We start from the raw sequence: 20,343 nt of genomic DNA on the forward strand, positions 1-20,343 counted from the left end.
AAATAATGATAATAATAATAATTATCAGATCCCAAAGAACAAAAATAGGCAGCATTCATGATTTTTATCCAAGCAGCCCAATACCGCTGCCAGTGGTTGACAGAAATAACTAGACCTCTTCAAAGCAGCTGTGACGAGAGCCAGCTGGCATCACCGTTTTGTGAATTAGCACCCATTACAACACAGACTCTGATTAATAAATATTTTCAGAAGTTTGGCCAACGCCATAACTATGTTTCTAGAAGTTTTCCCAGCTCAAACACTTTGGGCATCTGCTGCTAAACGCTGATAAACACAGCCACTCAGAAGACAACAAGGGCTTGCCGACGAACAGACGAAATGAAAATTTGAGCTCTGTGTGTCATATTTTAGTGGAATATTAAAATGTCTATTTTTCATGTCAATGCAGGTATAACTATTACAAACACACTCTTTATCGATACCATAGAACCATATTGTGTTCCCCAAAGAACCCTTTTAATGAACAGTTCTTAAAAGAACTATTTTTCTAAATGTAAAGAATATTTTAATAACGTGAAGAACCATAAGTTATTTCAGTTTCATGATTAAGTCATGATGATATTCAAAGATGATGTTGAAAGTATGCACAGATTTACAAACAGCTAATGAACTTTTGTACTTGGGAGAGAGACATGAATACCAGGATTTTTTTTACTGTGAAATGTGGTTTTGGAAGCCCTTCGGTTTGAAGGACCCTCTTGGCTGCAGGAAAGTGTTTTCCAGTGTCTGTGACAGAAGGTTTTAGATGAACAGCAGGAGGCTTCTGCCTCATCAGCATCTGTATTCAGATGGCCCATGTGCCATAGAGGACAGCCTGGAGACATACTGTATGTTTATATACTGTACCAGCCAGGCTCTCATTATAACAGCAAACAAACATCAATGAGAAACTAATAAAAAGAGAAGAAGTGGCACACTAAAAGATTAAAACAAATACAGTATAATGAGAAATAAAAATATAGGAATTCATAAAAATAAAGATAGATGCATTCTTCTAATAAAATAAACAAAAAAAGCAAAAAAATAATTATTATTACAATTATGAGATTAATCACTTACTAAAAAAAAAAAAAAATATTAATAAAAATATTGCTTTAATTATAAAAACGTGCAAAATGATGACAACCTGTCAAATGTAGCCAGACAAACTTAAAACAAAATATATAATAATAATTAAAAACACATCTATAATACATAATTTTATTTATTAGCTTACATTTTATTTACAGAATAGTAAAGTTTCCTCTTTTTTCTTTTTTGTGATTTTGTCATTTGTATCATGTCATTTGTATTCTTTAAATATTTTTATTTAGCTTAATTTTTTTATTTTTTCAGTCTTAGTATTTTTAGTACTTCTATTTAAATGCAATTCAGTAAGCAACACATTTCTAATCTTTCATTTTTCACATTTGTTTTCATAATTATTTTTATTTCTGCTTAATTTCTATTAGAATTATAGAACTATGCAATAGAATTATTTTGATATTATATATATATATATATATATATATAGATATATATATATATATATATATATACAAATTGCTTGTGTGTGTATGTGTAATACAAACACGTGCATGTGCACACACACATAACAAATATTATATATTAAATATTTATTATAGAATATGTAAATAAATAATAATAATAATAATAATAATAATAATAATAATACATAAAATAAACAGTATGTTTAAAGGAAGCATTTCACCTTCATTACCACTGACAAAACCAAAAGATCCTTCTGTCAACAAATATATAAATTAGTAATTTAATTGATGATGTGTGAATACACTGACTCTAGCTCACCATTACTCATTGTCTGGTGCTCCCAAATCACGTTCTGTCTCACAATTTATGACTAGTTTATATTACCCACAATGCAATTACACCTAAGCTAATGAGAAAGTGTTTAACTGAAGAGAGGGCAGCACATTCCTTCTCGCATTTGGCTTGTCAGCTATGCAAATTCACACACTTGTAGCTTGCTGCTGCGGAAACGTGATTCCCAGAGGTCTCCCCACTCGTCCGTTGACAGGAAGTGGCGCTTGGCACCTGGTGGCTAGAGGATCGAGCTGGGTAGACTATTTTGTGACACTCCTAAAGGAATCCAAAGTCTTAATCGCTTATTTATCTCTGGCACTTAACGACAAATGATTTAAAACTTCTGGGATTTGCCACTGTGTCATGCTCTCGATACTGTCAGTTCAATCATTCAGTGGCTCAGGCACTTCTCTCTCTCGATCACTCATTCGCTCGCACATACACACACCCAGATGCTGTTTTTCTTGACACTGCGGTAAGCAGCTGCACGACACACATCTCCAATAGCAGTGCCCGGGAATTTACGAGCCGCCTTCCATCTGTTGCTAGCATCATGTTTTCTGAGCTGGGCTTGCACATATTTACATCAGCCATAGAAATTTAACATAACTGGTTTGAACATGTCAAGCGTCTACACTTGATCTGTGTATGTATGAGTGGGCATATGTGGGTGCATTTGTGTGGAAAAAAATCCTGCACAGAGAAGCCTCGACGAACATCCTATTTGGTTACCACGCCTGAGTCTAATTATAAATTATATTTATTTCAGGTAGTTGAACTGTGGCTGTTTGAGCTGTGTAAGTTTGAGAGCCCGTCTTTTCATCACATTAGTCTTATGACATGGCACTAAAGCAGTTCCACAAATACTGATCTTCAACCATTTTTCGAAAATGAAAAAGGCCACGTGATTAGGCAAATCACACACACAAAATGTCAAACCAGGTAACAGTAATTTTTCTGCAAACACAAAATTCTGTCAGCATTTACTCAAGTTGTTCCAAACCTACTTTCTTCTGTGGAGCAATAAAGAAGACATTTTGAAGAATGTTATAATGACTATATAGTATAAAGTGGCTGTCAAGCAGTGTTGTTATTGCTAACTAAAACTAAAAATATTACAAATCATTTTTGTTCGCTAAATTATATTATGTTCATTAAAATAAGTAGAATAAAACGAAATATTATATAAAAAACTTAGATAACAAAATGAAAATAAAAAGTAAAATAAGTTGAAGTACTAAAATTACAAAAAATTAAATTATAGTTAATTATATATATATATATATATATATATATATATATATATATATATATATATATATGAATAAATATTACAAAATTACATAAAATTACCAAATATTTAACTAAAATCTAAATAAAAACTGGCCATATAAATAAAGATAATGCAAAATATTCATACATATACACGACCTCCCTAAGTCATGACAGTTCTATGTGAGAAAATTAAGTCGTCATTTACTTTCCTGCTATAATATCTCGCCCATATATCCTCTTATTTAAACTTGTGCTCTCAGACGATAACCACACATCTGAAAGGCTTAAAAAAGAAGAAAAAAAGACTTGCCAATATGATCTGCAAGCATTTCTTTACTCAGAAAACAAAATAATATTATAAAGAATAAAAGAATAATATATTGTGAAGGATGTTCCACAGAAGACAAAAGGGTGAGTAAATGATGAAAGAATTTTGATTTTGGGGTGAACTATCCCTTTGAAATGTTGTGCAAAAATCATACAGACTCTTTTTTTGTGTCGTTTTTGGAGTTTGACAGCCTCGGTACCCATTCATGTTCATTATATACAAAGCATAAACAGTCTACAAAACATCTCTTTTTGGGTTGAATAGAAGAAAATCATTCAGGTTTGAAACAACATGAGGACAAGTCACATCCAGTTATCAGCCAACAGCATGATTTTTCACAGTTCTTTAAGCACATGTCAGCATTTCTTTAAATGCTGAATAGATTCTGCAGATGGCGCTTAAATTGAAAGTTGAAGACGTGAACGAATCGAAATTTGGAGGGGGAGCTGGACGGTGATGGACTAAACAGATCCGAAATTGTGAGCTGGGTTTTTACCCCTGTGACTAACTAACACATCGACTAATTGATGGGTCCATTGATTGTGCAGTGCAGTTTCTAAATGACCAGTAATGAGTCAAAGAGCAGATCCAGAGTGTCTGAAGAACAAGTACCAAAAGTAGATGCATCTTCCTGTGGCTCCTGTACACCGATTTGGCCCTCTTTAGTCATCATATCATAACAGACTCATAAAGCTTTCTGGAAAGCATAAAACAATCTTTTAAACAAGCATTCCTGTGAGGGTTTATTAAATATGCGTGACGGTTTTCTATAATAAACAGAATGTCTTGAATTAAGCACAATTGGGTTTATTGCAGAGATTTAAGAGTTACTTTTATGGTCAAACTGTCACTTTGACACTTCAAGCCTGCCTTCAAAACAAAATGCTGCCATAAAACATCTCAAATGTAAATGGTTTATATCACTGTCATTATAAGAAAATGGTTATTGTAAAAGAAGTGTCACAGTTTCCAACCATAAAACGAAGGCTGTTTTCCATATTCGAGCAAAAGCTTTACATATAACTAACATTGCCATCTCAGCACTCTTCCGCAGAACACAAAAGGAGATATTTTGCAGAATGTCCGAGCTGCTCTTTTTCATACAACAAAAATAAAATCATTTGGGTTTAGCGAGACACAAGGATGAGAAAATTATGACCGGAAAAATACACATCCATTTTGTGAACAACAACAAAAGCTGTTATCTAAGACAGGTCCCCACAGAAAAGCAAAGCCCTACTTTTTGTTTTTTGTTTTTCCCACCAAAAGCTAATATAAGATACCTGCTTTTTTGTGAATAACAACACAAAACAGCAGCAAACAACAAAATAATCACTTGTTTTAATCAAATCCCAGGTTAACATAAAAAGCTTGCAGCAAGAAGGTATTGTGCTGGACTGAATTGATTTTGATTTACTAGAAATGTTTATTATTTGGTTTAGTAAAACTTAAGGACTTAAAATATTGATTTAAAACTGAAAAGTTTGAAAAGAAATTGAATACATAAAAACAAACTAAAACTAAAAACATGATAGTCAACAATTCAGGCCAACTTTGTGTGTGTGTGTGTGTGTGTGTGTGTGTGTGTGTGTGTAGTTGTGTATGTATGTATGTATGCATGAATACATGTATAAACTGTTGATTTAAAACATTTCCAACAGAAAAGTTAAAGAAACTGACAACAATAATAAAATAAAACTGAGCCATAACAAAACAAAACATAAAAAACACAACATTATTTTTATTTTATAAGTATAAGTAAAAAAAAAAAAACATAAATAAAATTTTTTTAACCTGAAATGGAAAATTTATTTAAAAACTGAAGGGGAAGAAGTTGTCTCTATGTCGATAGATAGATAGTACAGCACCACATCCCAATCCTCCAAAAACATCTAGCTCCATCACCGAAATGGCTTCGCAACAGGAGGGATTGGTCTGAGTTTCATAAATATTCCAGTATTGGAGATCTGCATATGCTCTCCGTTTGATGTAGAGAACCTGAGAGACGGAGCAGAACGCTGGAAGACTGCCAGCTCTAAATCTTCCCTTCACTTCAGCTTTAGGTGAAGAATGAATACAAAGTCATGGTGAGTTACTGAACCATTCCAATAATTAACTTCATGTAGCAACATGCTGGCGTAGCGAGATCTGACAAGCCCACAAAAATTCATTTCTCTTTCTATTGTTGTTCCTTCTTTTCTTTCCTTTCGGACGTAAATGTGACAGATGCACAGCCAAAGCTATAGGAGTCCAGATCATTTATTTTACACTTCAATAACCCAACTTCTTTCCACACTGAAAGGAAATGCTAAAAATAAACAAGGAGCTAGTCTTTAAACTCCACGCAACCATATCCCAGCATCCATGTATGTCTTCCGATGCGTCTGGGACCATCCTTACAGGATTATTATTTTTATTTATTTTTTTATAAGGCAAATCTTAAAAATATGCTGAAGCAAAAGCTTCCACTAACCTTTGAAACACCATGTTTTAAGTCATTGGTTCACTGTGTGTTTATTTTTGTTTAGATTTAAAAAATGAGTGTGAATGGAATAAATAGCTGTGCCAAAGTTTACATGGTTCATGGCTTCACACCTCACTAAAAGAGTTTAGCAATAATCTCAGATAGTCAGACTCATGTCTTGCCAACAAGTACTATGACATCTAGATGGAGGAAACTACAAAGTCAACAACCAATTTTAGCTAAACTGACCTTCTACTTTGCAGCTGAACTCACTATAAAAAGCCACATTCCTCAACCAAAAAAAAAAACAAAAAAAAAAAATATTTACAACAATTAAGCACAAAAAAGTCATTTTAAAGTTACTTTTGGTGCATTTTTAAGCTATATTTATCAGCAAGATTCCCTCTGGGAATCACTTGAACAAGAACTAAATAAACTGAATCTAAATTTTCATTACATGAAATTAAAAATAAAAAAAGCTGGGAAAAACTGAAACTAAACTAAAATACATTTTCATGACTCCAAAACTAACTAAAATAAATTTATAAATTAAAATAAATAAATAAATAAATAAATTTAAATAAATAGCCCAAAATTCAGATTTAACTTTAGTAGTTTTAGTGCTTGAGCTTAAAAAAATTTCAATTATTTGCCAAGTCAACATTTATATTATTTGTTTAGGGTTTCACTTTATATTTATAATTTAGCTTTATTTCAATTACAAAAGTGATTTTAAATAGTTTCTCCCAAGATAGCAATAACAATAGACTAAGAAATGTAACATTGTAAAACATTTTTAAATACCAATGATATCAGCACAAATTTGACAGACTTAAATTCCTAAATAAATATATATATATATATATAATATATATATATATATATATATATATATATATAAATAAAATATATATTTATATATATATTTATATATATGTATTCAGGCTATATTTTTATATATGTGTATCAAAAACTAAAGCGCTTGTAACAATGACAGAGCTAAAGCAGATATAAAACTAAATAATAAGAACAATGAAAAAGATTCATTTTTGTAGTTTTTCATAGTTTTTTGGCTAAAATCTAAAATGACAATTTCTTGCAAAGAAATGGTGAGTTACACAATAATATTCGTTACATTTACTAAAGTTTTTTTGTAGTTTTTCATAGTTTTTTGGCTGCAAACATCATGCTAAAGCCACTGGAACACACTAGACAGGAACCAGAGCTATAAACAGTGACAAAAATAAGCACGTATGGAAACACAGTGGTAAACAATGTGCTAAAAAACCCTTCAGGGTCTAAATTCCACAATCCCACACCTTGTCCCAAGGGTTGTGCCAGTGCAAAGACTTCAACTCAGCAGGGCACAGAAATGACAGAGGTGACACTGAGGATCTGAAAGCCATCAGGACAAACTTGCACTGCTTCTCAAAGCCATGTATCAGCTCCAAAGAAACACAGGGTGCTTTGTTTGCAGCCGGACCCCTGCGGCAATCCATGAGGCTAAGCCGATGACTGCGCTTCAGCCAGAGATGGAAGAGAAGCCACAGAAAGGTGCAGAAGAGCCGAGGGAGGTCGTTTGGCCTTTTCTTTTTTCTCCCTCCATCTCTGCCGCCCCTGATCTCAGCAGTGAAGCCGCCCACTCGCCCGGCTGTGCACTGGAACCCGCAGCTTTCAAGACTGGCTTTGCAACCACCTACAGAACCAGCCTACATGAAGTCAAAAATCATCCCTCAAATCCTTCATCTATTTCCCCAAAAAAAGCTATTTAATTGTAATACTTCTATGCTGTAGTCCAAACACACCTAATGACTGAAAGTAAACGGGTATGGGAAATATCACAGGAAACGGCTCACATAAACATGTACGCTGCGTATATTGCTTTCATCCCAGTGCCGCTGTTCTGGATCAACAAGCCCTCAGCAGCATGAGGTACGGCCGTATTGTGCTGAGTCTGCAATTTATTCTAATCCAACCCAGGTTGTAAAAACAGGCACATATCTGAAAGCAATGATGCAATTCCAGCTCGTGCTCTATTCAGTGTGCTGAACCAAACATACTGTATTCATGCTTTAAGGTAAAAGAGGGACAAAATAAAAGACATGCACATGCACAAGACTGCTAAATGATATTCAAGGGTTAGATGTTGACTAGGAAAATTGTTTTCGATTGATGCACTGAACCATAAATTACCATAAATAAATGAACCATAAAAGAACATTTACATTAAACATTTAGTTATTTTGGTAACGTAAGGTTCAATTAGTTATAATAATTGTTATAATATGATAATAGTTGTATATACTATTCATTAATAATAATTAAAAAAAATATAATATACATTTTCAACATATTTAACATTAATCTATACCATTCAAATGTTTGGGTTTAGTAGGATTATTTATTTATTTACTTTACTCCACAAGGATGCATTAAATTGATCAAAAGTGGCAGTAAAGACATTTTTGATGTTAGAAAATATTTATATTTCAAATAAATGTTTTTCTTTTGAACTTTGAAAAATGTATCATGATTTGCACAAAAATATTAAGCAGCACAAGTGTATTCAACATTAATAATGTAAGCGTTTCTTGAGCACCAAATCAGCAAATTAGAATAATTTCTGAAAATTCAGCTTTGCTAAAACAGAAATAAATCACATTGATAAATTTATTAAAATAAAAATAGTTGTTTAAAATTTTCATAATATAATGCAACACAATATAATATTTTTGATCAAATAAATTAATCAGTCAATACAAATACAAATTTTCACTGTTTTGTTTGCATTAATAAATGCTAAAAAGTTTTGATCATTCAAAATGAGTTGAAATAGTTAAAAAGTGCTGCATCTGGAGATGAAACAAGTTTGTGATTTATACTGGAAATCAGTGGATCAGCAGGTTAAAATAGCTTGTAGACCCCAGTCACACATTATATATCATTTAACACATTTAAACCACAGCACTGCTTAAAGTCATCACCAAAAGCCACTTGTCTGGAGAACTTGAAGCACGGTGGCTTGCTGTGTGACGCCATGATAATTTGCAGCAGAGCTTTGTGCGTGTGGTAAAATTGGATCCATCAAAACACGCTGAGAAAATGGGCTTCACCTGTGAATACAGCTGCATCCTCAAAACCATAAATGGGGAACTTTATCTGATTCATACAGTTCCATTAAATGTCCGGGGTCACTGTGGACAGAGAATACTAAAGATGGTTGCCATGGAAACTCTGCTTCTGTTTGAATATTACCTAAACACCGGATATACAAACTTTAAATCGCTCTTGGAAAGAAAACTGAAGGTGAAAACTGCATTAAAATGTTCTTTAGTTTGGGCTGTTAAATGAATTTAAAAATGTTAACTGATTATTAAAATTAGCCAAAATTCAACAGATGCAAACTTTTTTTTTTTTTTTCAACAGATGCAAACTGTGGCATTATTATCTAGAAAATATTTTATTCTTTCTGTACACTCCCAAATATCTTCATTCTTTAGAGTTTGTTTTTGCCATAGCATTTCATCTTAATCGACTCAAAGTAAAACAGTTTTTCTTGTTTTATTCTTATAAACCACGTTCAGTATAGTTTCTACCACAGGTTATTTCCCCATTTTTCACGCAGTGCTTTATGAAACACTGATGATGAAATGAAAAAAGCCTCATCATAAAATGAATCTCTTTGAGCTAAAGTCTGTGCAGCCAGACAGCAGAACATCAGAACAACTAATACTCTGGTTTATAGATGTTCATATTACAGGAATAATTCACACAAAAGAAAATTGTGTCATCATTTACTCTCGCCCTCATGTCACTACGGGATGTTGTTAAGCAGGATGTTTGCACTCTCTTTTTGTCTTTGAAAAAATTTGTAAACAATGACAAAATGATTTGTTTGGCATAAAGTAAAATAATAATAATAATAATAATAATAATAATAATAATAATAATAATAATAATAATAATAATAATAATAATAATAATAATAATAACAACAACAACAACAACAACAACAACAACAACAACAACAACAACAACAACAACAACAACAACAATATATGCCACTAATGCCCAGGTTAATTGTTGATAATTGTTTTTGGCTTGGATATGATTATACAGATAATAACTAATATAACAATTAAATGCAATTACCACATTTACTTACATTAGAATATTACAATATAAACAAAATACATAAAAGTATTAGTATTATCAATTCCACACCATAATATTAATATATAAAACCTAATGTAAGGTAAATTATCATACTAAATTATAACCAAATGGTATTATTATTGTAATTATTATTATACTATTGAATAAAATTCTAATATTAATAATATTAATAATACCAAAAATAACTACTCTTACACTTCTTACATAATAAATAACATTAAATGGGTAAAAAGTATAATTGTTTTATGATTAAAAATAAAATCTAATATAATAGGTATTATATATAATATATATATATATATTATATTATATATATATATATATATATATATATATATATATATCATTTGGTCTTGCAATTATATTATAAAACAATATTGTTGTTTTTATTTATTCTATTTTATAATATAATGAAGTTAATTGTTACATTATAAAAAAGTTATATGACATTATTAAATAGAATAACAATTTTTAAATTAATATTATTATTATTATTATTATTATTATTATCAGCAATTATTTTATTATTATTATTATTATTATTATTATTATTATTATTATTATTATTATTATTATTATTATTATTAGCAATTATATTATAATACAAAACAGAAGCAAATTATTAGATTATAAAGCATTTGTATTTGGTATAAAATAGAATAACTATTTAAAAATGATGATGATGATGATTAGCAAATATATTATAATATAAAACAGTATTGTTGTTTTTAATCTATCCCATTTTATAATATAATGAAGTAAATTATTAGATCAATAAAAAGTTATTTGGCATAAAATAGAATAACTTAAAAATTATTCTATTCTATTCTATTCTATTCTATTCTATATTTAACATACAGGTAGAAATGAAGGCATCTGACAAGAATACTAACGCCTTTCACATCAGCCTACAAGACATTTCAACAGAGCAGGAAAATCCTCCCGCTTACTGCTCCATCCTCAGGTTGCTGAAATTAGCAGTTGGGTGGGTCGGCTACAGCTCAGGCAGAGCAGGCTACAGGTCTGAGCTGAATGTAGGTGCACACACTTGCAAATTGGATTAAGATAGCCTTGTGTTGTCATCAGCATTTCTGTTAACACTGAAATAGTCCAGAGCATGGCATGCCACTAGAGCAGGGCTGTCAGGAGAAAATAGGGGATCATATCCTTCTGGCGCCAGGCCACACGAGCACGGCAGAAACAAAATAGGGGCTGCCACTGCTTAGTGTAAAATAATGGGTTTCAAGCACCTGCCATCTGCGAGGCCCGATAAATAGCGATTGAAAGAAAAACTTAAGTCAGCCCTGCTGAAGGAAGTTATTTGCCGTACCCTTTAAATATTAGGCTTTATAGCTTTATGATTGGGCTTTATGAGCTGAAAACTGCATATTTCATCTCCAGGTCTCACATCTTTTGGCTCTTTTATGAGATCTGTATCACATACTGTATACATGTTAGCATGCAAACCCGAGTCGGTTATCTTGGAAACGCAATGTTACAAAGCTCTTAAAGTAAAGCTAGATCATAACGCTTCAAATAACACTTTCATATTTATAGGAGAGTATATTCTGGAAGCTTTTGGCCCAATACAGGCCTGTAATATTAAACTGCACTACAGTAAATGTCATCCATTTGCTTTGCATCAACAGTAAAGGCCATCACAAAAACATCCTGGGACAAGGATAGAAACCTGACTTGACAGAAAACGTCCCTCTACAGCAGGAATCCTCAAATCTGTCCCACAAGATCCACTTCCCTGCAGAGTTTAGCTCTAACCCTTATTAAACACACCTGGGCATGCTAATCAATGTCCTGTGACTTCCCACCTGTGAACTCGTACTAGATCGATGTACTCCCAGTTCCGCACTCTGACGTCACAAAGCCCGCGAAACAACAATGGCAGCCCGTACGGGTGTTTATGCAAGTGGTACACAGTGAGAAATACACTTTAGGACAATATAACATTGCAATCAAATTAATAAAAATATAACAAATAATAAATAATACACACATGATTATGTATTACAATGTTGTGTGTCTGAAACAGTATGTATGTCGTGAAAGTATATCGCCACATGGAAATGTTGGGCATAGCTAACGTTAAGATAACATTAGGTAAACCTGAACTTGACCATGCAAACAATCATGCTTATATATATATATATAAAAAAAAAATAATGTAATGAAATAAGGTTTCCCTCAAATAAGCAAGGAGTAAGCACCTTTGGCGATAGAAATGATTGTAAATGAGCATAAGCCTTGTATGGTCCGCCATGCTGGTTTGTTTACATCTAGCTACCACAATTCCTTGCACTCAAGCAGTTTGGCATGACTTGCCTGGGACGCTACAAAGTCGTAAGTCGTGGTTTGAAGTCGTGACTTACAGGCTCAAAAACCTGCCTGGAACGCCGGATTAGTTCTTGAAAAAAGTACAGAAAAGGGAACTACATGGCTTCCAACTACCCACTAAAGATTTAGTTCTTGAAAATAGTACAGAAAAGAGAACTACATGGCTTCCAAGTACCACTATCTTTTCTTTTGAAAAAAATACAATTTAGCATACTTTTAAAATGAGCACTTATTGCATAAATAATACACTTCACAAGAATATGCTGTACTTGAGTGCAAATTGAATGTATTTTTGGACACTTAATTGCATGTTAATTACAATAGGGTTTATGTCAAATGTCACCTGACCATACCCGGAAAACAGGTCTCATCGCTTCCGCTTGTCGGAGAACGTGTTAGCAGCAGTATTAAATAATATTTATATCTATGCACTTTTAAGATAAGCAGTTAAACTAGCTAGCTATTTTTACTGTTGATGTTTTATTAAATTTTTATCTAAATGTTAGTGAAAAGAATAAAAATAAAAACACTTTTAGATATCAGTCCGCATAGCCTATATGATGGTCATTGGTTATGATCATCATTGGTATCTACTTTGAAGGCATCTTGAGTAAAACTGCTTCATATTTAAAGTATATGCAAAACACTTGAACCGGAAGCGACAAGAACCGGTTAACAGAATATGAAAGTCTGTTGCGCATAACCCCTATTAAATTAGTTATGCTTAAAATAACTTTCCGTATATTTACAGCAGTTAATTATATTAGTTAACAAGAAAAAAAAAAAAAAAAAAAAATAACAATATTATATATATATAATATATAATATATATATATATATATATATATATATATATATATATATATATATATATATATATATATATATATATATATATATTTCTACAGCATTTATTCATCTAGGTTGATTTTAATTTCAACATTTACTGATACATTAATAAATCCAAAAGCCAAAATTATCAAAATAAATAACCAGTGGAATTTTTATTTTTGCTAAGAATTTTTATTTTTGCTCATTTTTATAATTTAAATGTATTAGTAAGAAGTAAGAAGATTTTAAGGCTTTTTAAAAGTACTATCAAATAAAAAATATAATCAGGTATCTCACATAAAGCATGACAAAATTTTAAAATGATTTTTAAATCTTTTAATTTAACATTATTACAAAGTGCACTTTTTAAGTGTACTTATAGTGTGTTAAGAAACTGTCACCAAAGCATACACTTATGTGGCCTTTTATTTCATTAATATATTATCTGAAATCATTATTTTTTTTAAATATACTTTTAAGATTTGAAGTACACTGCAAGTACAATTAACACTTCTTTTGTACATGAGTACATGCAAAAAGTTTTTTGAAATAAGTTAAACTCAAAAAGCAAACTGTATTTACAAGTGCTTAAAAACTAGACATTTTCGCAAACCCTTCATTTTCCCCCATCTATGTCCTAGCAACCATATTCACTGAAATCTATCATATAAGCAGGTTAACACTACACTGCTGTGTCAGTAAGCTAAACTGACCAGCTAACAGAAGCACACTAGCGTTACATCTTTTTTTACTTTCTCTCTAATCTCCGAGATGGTTTGTCAGTGCTAACAATGTTACTCTTTAGTTACTTTTAAGTCTAATAATATGTCAGACACCATAGTCATGCTGGTTGGTTGTCTCTGTGCCTAGCGGGCCGTGATTTATTTGAAGTCCTACTTCAAAAGGTGCCTAGCCTCTGGTGAAATTAATATATGCAATGTCCAATGTCATTGTGATTTTTACAGATTGTAAATGAGAGCTGGCATTAGCGTCCTTCTGGCCGAAGAGCCCTGTTCAGCTGTAGCTAATGGTTTTAGATTAACACTAAACCCAATTACCGTTTCAGGCCGGAGAAATCAAAGAAAAGTGTAAAAATGCTCTCATTAGTCAGAGCATATGACATTGTTTTATCCTCATTAAAGACTCAGTGCCTCCTAGAACAGTTTAAAAAAATAATAATAATAAAAATATTAGGGTAAGATGCACCAAGCTTCCAAGCCAGTGACAAATCTCCATGACTTTATTCACCGCTCAAGACCAGCTGCCATAATAGATAAATGAGAGGGCACTGATCATCGAATTCCACTCAAAACACTTCATTGTCTTTTTATGAGGTTCAAAAGGCCTTTGAAATTAATAAATGTCGGTTTTAATGAGTTCAATGAATCAGTAATGTGTGCATGTCGCAAACACCGGCGCACAAGGTCCTTCTGTTGTCGTACGTGCAGCCAAATGTGCGCTGTCTCTGGCAACGAATCCCATCTGAGTCTCAAACCACTTAATCAGATCTGCATTAAAAGCACAAGCTGATCTTATTGAATAGATCTTGTTTAAATGTGACGGAGCTAATGGGAATAAACTAATACAAAGGCATTCGAATAATGTGTCTATGACAACATTTCTGCAAAATTATATTACATTGCTTCTTGCATGTTTTACAACACTTTAAAGTAAAACGTCCAGTTTGTGATACTTAAATGTTAATGCTCTATCACGTTTAAAAATAACATACCACCTTCACTGAACTCTACCTTAAACTTAATCATGCCTGTAGCGTAATTTCTTTAAAATTATATTACATTGCTTCTTTAACATTATGCAACACCAAGTGAAATGTCCTGAAAGTGACACTTAAAGCATGTTAAACTCTTTGTTCAACGTATTAGCTCAATGCTATTACATTGGTTGTTGTACATATCATGAAATGTCCAGAATCGTTCAGTGAGTGGCACTAAAAGATAAATGCACTATCACGTTTGAATACATACAGTACCAACAACCGGTGTTGCCAAGTCCGCGGAATTTGGCTACTTTAACACTCTTGCCGTGGGTTGTTTTTATGACATGATATTTATCCCCCGGAATGCGATATTTAACTGGGACCCCCCTCAAAACGCTATTCTTCTAAAACCCTGGCACCCCGGAATGCGATATTTAACTGGGACCCCCCTCAAAACGCGATTGGGCTAGTTTTGGGCAAGTTTTGAGTAGCGATTGGGCGGGTTTTCTTGTGAAACCCTGGCAACCCTGCCACCAACACAAAACCCTACCCTAAACTTAACTGAAGTGCCTGCAGCAACATTTCTGCAAAATATGTTGCTTCTTGCATGTTTTTTAACACTCTCAACATAAATTGTTTAGTGAGTGCCACTAAGAGATAATTTAGTTTTATCTGAAACAGATGGACAGTTCGAAAAGGAAGTATATAGTATGAGGCTCTAAAAGGTTAATCCTCTATCGCCAAAATAATGTAACAACTTATCTAAGCCTAACCAATAATGTTAACATAAGCAAGTGTGAGATAAAAATGCATTCCCTGAAGCAACCATGACATGTTGGCTTTTATTGTGACCTGTGTTTCACAGGAATCGTTGGCGAGAGCTCAACATCGCAAGTGTACTAGGTGAGGTAACAAGCAAGTTTACTACATCAAACAAGCCATAGATATGGAACTGGTTAAAGAGCTGCTATGGTAAGCGTTTTGAGGTTAGAAAATTGTGCAAGGAACTGCACAAACATAAGTCTTTATCAATGAATTTGCCACATAATTTGTGTGAAAAGGAATAAAAGTTGTAAAAGGTCAGCTAGAAACTGCAGTGAATTGTATGTATACGTATGTTTTTTGGAGGTATGCAAAAATGTAGGTAGAAACATGTATTTCCAATGAGCTTGGAATAAACGCATCTGTGGTGCAACACGTTGTCAGCAAATATGGATGAGCGCCTCCGCTGTGAGGTGGCCAATCAATGCCATGAATTCAAATTACAACAGGGCTCAGCAGGAGAGAAGGCAGAAGATCATTGCATTGAAAATGATGGTTTTCAGAAAGCAGTCTGCATTCTCTACCTCTGAGGTCATACTGTCCTGTCTGTGTCACAAAGCGAGCTATAAACACAAGCTAACATGACTAAGGCATCACGAACCCTTTCATTTCATCCATCGCGGAAGCCTTAAGCACCTCACAGTTTGTGTCCAATATCATCAGCATTTTCCCTCACCAAGGCCGTGCATTTCCTGCCTCTAGAGCGCGGCGAAGGGGAGAGAGGGTGATTTTGTGCCTTGTGCGTGTTTTGGAGTGGTGGGAGAACGGAGATGAGTCATAAGAGCAGACATGATTGCAGCAAGAAATGTAAAGGAACCCATCTGGAGCATCTTATGATCGCATATGCATATAAGTTGTTGATATAGGCCGGCTGAAAGAGCATATGATTGAGAAGCTCCCCAGGTCTGCTTGTAACTGTGTGCTATGATTGAAAGCTCACTGACAGCGCCTGCACACCTTTAAATGATGGATCGCACCTCCAGACTAACAAGAGGACCTCGTCAGCGCTGCATAAGCTCGGCTTTGATAGACAGCTCCCTCACCACCCCACCAGTGCCCTCACTTGTCTCCCACCCATGACCACACCAATCATTACCTTTATGCTGCGAGTGGGCGGACTGGTTATGCTCCGGAGAAGATGGGAGGTAGACATCGGCACTTCACTTCTCAGCAATGAACAACGTCCACCGACCAGGTTCCCTCATGTTAGCACAAGGGGCATCACTAGACACTTTAGGGTATGAACCCCAGAAAAAATGCAGCTGTGCCCCAGTAATATATTACTCATCAGTTCTTATGTCAGTGAACTTTACTTTATACCAACCTGAGAATCAGTTTTTCTTTATTTTTTTATTTAATCCAGGGGTGTCCAATCCTGCTCCCGGAGGGCCAATGTCCTGCAGAGTTTGGCTCCAACACACTTGCCTGGAACTTTCTATTAAGTCTGAAGACCTTGATTAGCTGGTTCAGGTGTCCATAATTAATGATGGAGCTAAACTCTACAGGACAGAGTCCCTTCAGGAATAAGTTTGGACTCCACTGATCTAATCGGTCAATCAGGTTTGCAAAAAAGTCTAGAAAGTCTAAAAAGGTCTAGAAACTGTTCGCAATTCAGTTTGATTCATCAGGACAGTTCACTCATGCACTGGATCATTTACAGCAGTGTCCCACACCTAAATAGTAACAGGATATTTTATAAGACAGAACAAAAAGAGAGCTGGATTATGCGAATATTTACCTACAATTCATTAGGAAACAAAACTTGCAAATATTTTCCATAATTTGTCAACAAGAAAGCAGCTATTTCTTGCATGTGAAGTTTGTGAACAAATCTGTACTTTAGATAAAGACACTTTATATCCATTCATATTCAAAATAGTATTAAAGGATATATATATATATATATATATATATATATATATATATATATATATATATATATATATATATATATATATATATATATATATATATAAAATAAAAAATATGGGAACACTGTTTTGCCTGGGCACCTATGCCACAGATCTGAAAAGCTAAAAATGCCATTAGCACTGTCCCGTGAGCAACGCATGCACAAGTGTTGATTCATCAAATAAATTACTGCTGAAAATGGTCAACAATAATGCAGTTTAACTGAAACATACTGATGAAAACATATGTATAAAAAACAGCTATTTTTTGTTTTAAATAAGTACATTTTTTTTAAAAAATCAAATAATCAACTCAGACAATATATTATTCATTATAATGTTGAGGATTGACTACTTAAGCGCATTTATGAATGAACAGTGAATGAAAACACCGGCAAACTAAAGCACCTTGCTAGTGTGTTAATTAACTTACCCAAATACATCCTAAATATATGGAATTAAGCAGATATATACACAACATAAACATATTACAACTCAGATCTGCAAAGCTGCAGGAGTGAACCAAGTTATATGCTAGTCGCCGTATGAAAGTATTCCATTTTTAATAAAACCATAGGGTGTCCCGTTTGTCATTTATGAGAGTTCATATAGCACCCCCATATGACCTTTTTCACAGCAGTGTAGCTAAGAGATATTATATTATATTATATTATATTATATTATATTATATTATATTATATTATATTATATTATATTATATTATATTATATTATATTATAATCAAATGCCATTTTAGTCTAATTTATTTTAATGAATATTACACAATATTGACTACATTTAATTTTTTTTACAATTCTAAACTATGATTTAAACTAACACAACACAACACAACACAACACAAAATAAAATAAAATAAACCCTTGTTACAAAACCTCTAAACTAGACGGTCTGCTTCCGGTTGCCTGATCAACAGCTGCACTTTCATCGTCAAACGCTTACATTTCGTTGAGGATCAAAACACACTGATTATATCACTAGCACATAAATACACACACACACTAAACCTGGAAATGCAATTACCCTTGTTAGTGGCCACTGCAGAGATATGGCATGCATTTCAGCACAAGACATTTTTTTCTACTCACAGCTCCAGAAAGCAGAATGAAAAATTGCATTTCATAAACTCAATCTGCCCTGTTATTGCTTTATGGCATGTGCACTAAATCCTCTATTATGTGGACCTTAAGGTGGCACATAAATTTCATACATTACTGCGTGTTATTTTAGATTAGGGCGGCTGCAATAACGCATCCTCAGGGCTGTCAGAGACAACATGTTTCTCATTTCCCATATTTTATCAACTCGTGGCAAGGGTTGGGAACTAAGAACCGCACCTTATTCAAAACCAGTTTCGTTTTTTTTTTTTTTTTTTTTTTTTTTTTTTAAAGAAGGTGAAAAAGTGAGTGACGTGACATACAGCCAAGTATGGTGACCCATACTCAGAATTCGTGCTCTGCATTTAACCCATCCAAAGTGCACACACACGGCAGTGAACACACACACACCGTGAACACACACCCGGAGAAGTGGGCAGCCATTTATGCTGCGGCACCCAGGGAGCAGTTGGGGGTTCAGTGCCTTGCTCAAGGGCACCTCAGTCGTGGTATTGCCGGCCCAACCTTAGGGTTAGGAGTCAAACTCTCTAACCACTAGGCCACAACTTCACGGTACTGTAAGCAATTTATACGTTTTGGTTCCGAATAAGGTTCTGGGGCAACAAGTGTCCAAGCACTGTGAGCAGCCTTGAGCCGGCGTTTCCCGTAAAGGATGTCACAAACCAAATAAACAGAAACGCCTCCCTGCCTCTTTAATTACTGAGCACATCGTTTCCCACGATGCACACTCTACTCTCTTTCCTCACGGTTGTCTTGTTGGGTCTTGGGTGGAATTGTTTCTTTTTTTGTGGGGGCGGGGCTCATCAAACTACATTAAGCTGTACCGACAACATTCTCTGAAGACTCCGTAAACATGGGGGAATAGTAGCCTAACTGCCACAAAAACCCAGTCACAGAGACTTGAAAGGGTGCAGACAACATGAAAATAAAATAAGTGGATGACGGATTTGGGATTAGGGGACGAGTGAGCCGTTTGAAGGTTTGTTGATAAAAGCTGTCAGACTTTCTGAAATGGAGAATTTGGTGTTACAGGCCAGACGGTGTATGGGATGTGTCCTTTTCTGTTGTTCTTTGGTGACTACCTCATGCTAAGTGGGTTTGGAGTGCATTTTAGCCAAGTGGCACATCTCATTGAGATCAAGTTAGTTGACATGGCCACCAGTATGTGGTGTCGTGGACTGAAGGCTGCATAAAACCAAAGTACTGGGTACAACAGCAGCTCCAGTTGTGATATTTGTTTGTGTATCTCCATGAAGCACTACAGTACATACTTATAACTGGATGCCAACCACTGAACTAAATGCAATGAGAAGGTCACATAACAATGTAGCACACTATTGAAAAGTTTAGCGAGAAATAACAAAAATTACTTTTTATTGAGTGTATTACAAATTGAAAAACAATTAATTTATTGTTTAACAAATAATTATTGTTTTTTTTTATTTCAAAATAGTAAGTTGTAATTGAAATAATGAGTATGCACACAC

At 33.8% G+C, this 20,343-nt stretch overlaps 1 protein-coding gene across 2 annotated transcripts in view; it reads right to left on the reverse strand.

The window, feature by feature from the left end:
• Positions 1-20,343, reverse strand: part of LOC109079954 (NT-3 growth factor receptor-like) — a 200,647-nt gene that overhangs the window by 162,562 nt on the left and 17,742 nt on the right. The window lies entirely within an intron of this gene.

The sequence above is a fragment of the Cyprinus carpio genome, chromosome A25, assembly GCF_018340385.1.
Source record: "Cyprinus carpio isolate SPL01 chromosome A25, ASM1834038v1, whole genome shotgun sequence".
In the NCBI taxonomy this organism is placed as follows: domain Eukaryota; kingdom Metazoa; phylum Chordata; class Actinopteri; order Cypriniformes; family Cyprinidae; genus Cyprinus; species Cyprinus carpio.